General features: G+C 50.6%; 1 pseudogene; it reads right to left on the reverse strand.

Annotated features, from left to right (window-relative positions):
• Nucleotides 1-459: 459 nt before the first annotated feature.
• On the reverse strand, nucleotides 460-1,742 carry LOC139920037 (trace amine-associated receptor 13c-like; annotated as a pseudogene).
• Between the last annotated feature and the right edge of the window lie 3,625 nt (nucleotides 1,743-5,367).

Below are 5,367 nucleotides of genomic sequence, written 5' to 3' on the forward strand. Positions count from 1 at the left end.
CTAATGGCTAAAATAAACGTACCTAAGGAGAAATATCGCCGGTTACCAGTCTCGCTTTGCCAGATTTTTCTCCCGCTGAAGGTTACATGTCCCACAATAACAAGTGAAGAGGCAGGTAGCAAGTTTACTAGTTGAAAACGTTTACTTGCTCGCTTCATCGATTCACCATTACTCAGGCCGACTGACAACAAGCTTTAGGAAAGAGGTGAAAACAGCAAACTGTTTGTTTATATCATTACGTCTCACGGAAATCTCCACGTAGCACACGTTAGTTTCAGGATTGGTTACAGGGTCTGAAATCGCTTATTGCAGGTTTAAAGGATAATTCCAGTTACGGATATATCTGCATGTTTATTCATTTGTCCAGACTTCTGTCCTTTCATTGACTCAAAAACAATATGAACATTTTCCTCTTGATAGAAAAGGTCTCATTTAAATATCTCCAAGTGCTGCTGCTCTCTACAGTATGTTGGCATCGCAGGAGTCAGGCTGCAGTATCTGAAGTGTAACAATGAGTTTAATAGATTTTCTAAACCAGGGGTAGAAAAAGGCATAGATCACAGGGTTTAGACAGGAGTTAAAATAGAGCAAAAAGACCAAAAATGAAGAACTGGCCACGTTCTCCTGGCCTGCAAGAGAGACACAGTAATGTGGACAAAAACATATTAGAAACACAACTATGACAATACCAAGAGTCCTGGCTGCTTTCATCTCAGATTTCTTAGCAGTTACAGTCACTGAACGCTGGAGTGTGACAGCCACAATGTGGGATCGCATGGCACGAGCCTGAGACACAGCCACCACAAATACTCTCATATACAGAACTATGATGACAGTTATGGGAACAATGAATGAGAAAACAAGCTCAACAGCTCCTGCAATGTAGTTAACAACGACCACACACTCTCCAACACAAGAATTATACCTGCCTGGTTCTCTCAGGTGATCATTTAGAATCAGACTGCCATAGAAAAAAGAGCAGATCCAACACAGACAAACACAGATTTTAACTCTTCTCTGAGTGATTTTGGTGGGGTAACACAGAGGGTCACAAATAGCCACATAGCGGTCGACTGATATGAGCACCATGTTTCCTACAGAGGCAGAGATGATGGTAAAGACAACAAAGAAAGACAAAGCACACATGAGGTCACCCAGGAACCAGCAGGCCTCTCTGAACAGGATTTCAACTGGCATCAGGAAGCCTGCGAGGAAGTCTGAGACAGCCAGGGAGAGGAGGAGGAGGTTGGTGGGGGTGTGGAGCTGCCTGGAGTGAAACAGGAGCATTATATTCATTAATGTAGTATCAGTAGTATATATCATCACTAGATGTGGTAGATATCAAGTATTATAAAAAATACAAAAGCATTGGTTAGCAACATCTTTCTTCTCATCAAAGGCCAAGATGTGACAGTACCTCTGTTCTAGTCTATCAGCCATTTCTTTTGATACGTCTACCAGATTTATACAGATTTGTATATGACAAAATCAATGGCCACCTGTAGTGGGAGACGGAGATGATGACCAGCAGGTTGAGAGACATGGTGAGCAGAGAGATGGAGGACAGCAGAATGTAGAGGAGCATGGCCTCAGAGTGAGGATGCATCGGCTTCCTGCAGGAAGTGTTGAGGAGCTGTGGAAAGCAGAGTTCACCTCCTTCCAGGGTCTCCATCATCAGAGACAGAGGAGGAGAGGAGAAGCTGCTGAGGTCTGGCAGCTTTCTGACCAAAGCTCTCTATCATACTTTTCCCTTTTTGCCCCCCCCCCCCACCCCCCACCCCCCCACACACACACACACTCCCATAGAGACTGATGTCCCTCCGGCCCTCGCCTCCTCTGCATCATCTTCTTTCATCATCATCACTCTCTCTACTGTCCTTTCTCTTCTCTTCCTCATGTGTCTTCTGCCCCCTTATCTCCTTTCCTCTCCCCTCCTTCCTTCCCAATCCCTCTGCTGTCTTATTTCTCTGTTGCTCCTACATTTTTCAGTCTTCCACCTCGTCACCTCTTTCCTCTTACTGACCTCTTCCTCCTCCAATGTAAGAGGTTGCTTTCAGTTTATTGTGGATGACAGAAAGCCTCTTGTCTCCAAAAATAGGGTTAGGGAGAGATATGATCAATGTTAAAATAAAAAAAAAGTCTGTAGGTGTTAGGAATGGTTGTCTTCTTGGACCCAAATGCAGACACGGACAAAGTATAAAAGGAAAAGAGGTTTATTGGAGGTTGGAATTAGTAGTGGTGAGATGAAGGCAGGCAGCCGGAGTAGGGAAGATGATCGGAACTGGGCTGGCCGGCGAGCTGACGAGCTGGTGGGTTAGCCGGCGAGCGAGACGGCTGGCTGGAGCTTGGGTTGGTGTGTAACGAGCTGGCGGACAGGCAGGAAAGCTGGGTGGCTGGCAGATGTGGCGTGGGCAGGTGGAGAGACTCATGGAGGAAATCCACGGAGTTGGTGGAACAATCTGGCGACCACTGGTAGGTACGCCGGGGTTGATATACAGGAGATGATGAGTGATGAGGTTCAGGTGTGTCGGCAACTCAGGAGCCCAGGAGCTGGGAAGGAGAGGGAGCCACGCCCACGCCACACACGACAGACACAGACAAACACAGAAAGACAAACCAGGGAGGCGGAGACACACAGGGGGCAGGGAACAACGAGAAACACAAGGAAAACTAGAGTCATGGCAAGAGCCGTGACAGTACCCCCCCCTCAACGGTCGCCTCCTGGCGACCCACCAGGCCTATGCGGATGCTCCCGATAGAAATCCGATCGGCAAAGCGCTGGTTACGGGCAGCAGAGCGGAGGAGGGCGGCACGAGTCGCCCTCCAAATGCGACGACACCGCTGGAGATGGGCCTGCACGTTATGGCACCGCCACCTCCTCTTCCTGAGCGGGAAAAAGAGGAGGTTGGAAACCCAGAGAGACTTGGAAAGGGGTCATACCTGTGGCGGAGCTGGTGAGGGAATTGTGAGCGTATTCGACCCAGGGTAGGAGTGAACTCCAGCTGGACGGGTTGCGCACTGTGACACACCGAAGAGCTGCTTCCAAATCCTGATTTGCCCGCTCCGTCTGGCCGTTCGTTTGGGGGTGGTAACCAGAGGAAAGACTGCGAGTGGCACCCAGCGCCTGGCAAAAACTCTTCCACACTTGAGAGATGAACTGTGGTCCTCTGTCGGAGACAATGTCTAGTGGAATACCATGAAGCCGGAACACATGATTAACCATAAGATCTGCTGTCTCAGTGGCAGAGGGGAGTTTAGGAAGGGGAACAAAATGGACAGACTTCGAAAACCGATCAACAATGGTAAGTATGGTAGTGTTACCAGATGATGGAGGTAAGCCGGTGACGAAATCCACCGCAATATGGGACCAAGGACGGCTGGGAACGGGTAGAGAGTGCCCGCAGTAAATCTTCTCATCTTCCTCCAGCTGGATTACTGCGGGCACAAACAGAGCAGGCTGACACAAAACCCCTGGTATCCTTCTCCATAGAGGGCCACCAAAATCGCCGCTTGATGAAGGACAGCGAGCGATGGAGACCGGGGTGGCAGGAGAGCTTCGAGGCGTGTCCCCACTGGAGAACCTGGGACCTGGCGGATTCAGGCACAAACAGACGGTTAGGAGGACCATTACCTGGATCTGGCTGGGTGCGTTGCGCTTCTCGAACTACATCCTCCACTTCCCACGTAACTGCAGCAACCACACAGGAGGAGGGAAGGATGGGCTCCGGCTCAGAGGTTGATTTCTCGAGTGCAGACTGGCGAGAGAGGGCATCAGGCTTAACGTTCCGAGAACCAGGGCGATAGGTAAGGGTGAAACTGAAACGGCCAAGGAACAATGCCCACCGAGCTTGACGAGAGTTCAGTCATTTGGCAGAACGGAGATAGGAGAGGTTTTTATGATCTGTCCAGACGATGAAGGGATGTTCGGACCCCTCCAGCCAGTGTCTCCACTCCTCCAAAGCCAGAACCACAGCCAGTAGCTCTCGATTACCCACATCATAGTTGCTCTCTGCAGGGGAGAGACGTCGGGAGAAGAATGCACAGGGATGTAGTTTCATGTCGTCGGCTGCACGCTGAGAAAGCACAGCCCCCACTCCTGAGTCAGAAGCATCCACCTCTACCACAAACTGCCTAGAGGGATCTGGGTGAATCAGAACCGGGGCGGAGGTAAAGAGTCTCTTGAGGTGGTTAAATGCGGTATCAGCCTCAGGGGTCCAAGAGAAGCTAGAAACAGAAGAGGTTAGCCGGGTTAGGGGAGCTGCAACTCTGCTGTAGTCTTTGATGAAACGCCGGTAGAAGTTAGCAAACCCCAGGAATCGCTGGAGTTGTTTCCGGGTAGTAGGTCTAGCCCACTCCGACACTGCCTGGATCTTGGCCGGGTCCGTCTTCACCTGTCCCCGCTCAATGATGTAACCCAGGAAACTCACAGAAGACTTATGAAACTCACACTTCTCAGCTTTCACAAACAGTTTGTTCTCAAGTAGGCGACGGAGCACTAACCGCACATGCTGGGTATGTTCCTCCATGTCCCGAGAAAAGATCAGAATGTCATCCAGGTAAACGAAGATGAAGCGGTTCAACATGTCTCGGAGGACGTCGTTAACGAGAGCCTGGAAGACGGCGGGAGCGTTGGTTAAACCGAAGGGCATCACCAGGTACTCGAAGTGTCCCAGGGGAGTGTTAAACGCCGTCTTCCACTCGTCTCCCTCTCGAATCCGAATAAGGTGGTAAGCGTTCCGGAGATCCAGCTTGGAGAAAACGGTAGCCTGTTGCAGGGGCACAAAAGCAGAGTCAATGAGAGGAAGTGGATACTTGTTCTTTACCGTTATATCATTTAGACCACGGAAATCAATACAAGGACGCAGGGTAAGATCCTTCTTGGCCACGAAGAAAAACCCCGCTCCTACGGGAGAAGAGGAAGGACGAACAAGTCCGGCGGCCAGGGAGTCGTGGATGTACTTCTCCATGGCCTCCCGCTCAGGACGAGACAGGTTGTAGAGACGACTAGAGGGCAGAGGAGCTCCAGGTAGCAGATCGATGGCACAATCATACGGCCGATGAGGAGGTAAGGCAAGGGCTCGCTGTTTACTGAATACCTCTCCCAAATCATGGTACTCAGCGGGCACGGAGGAGAGATCAGGAGGCTCAGGAGAGGGAGAAACAGCGGACTCCCCAGGTGCCAGAGCAGATTGGAGGCAATGGGAATGACAGAAGACACTCCAACTAACCACCGTCCCCGTAGACCAGTCTATATGCGGGTTATGCAACTCTAACCAGGGCCGACCCAGAACCACAGGAGCGAGAGGAGAGGAGATCAGGTGGAGCTGAATGGACTCCCTGTGGTTTCCTGAAATGAGGAGGTTGAGG

This window comes from Centroberyx gerrardi, chromosome 10, assembly GCF_048128805.1.
Source record: "Centroberyx gerrardi isolate f3 chromosome 10, fCenGer3.hap1.cur.20231027, whole genome shotgun sequence".
In the NCBI taxonomy this organism is placed as follows: Eukaryota; Metazoa; Chordata; class Actinopteri; order Beryciformes; family Berycidae; genus Centroberyx; species Centroberyx gerrardi.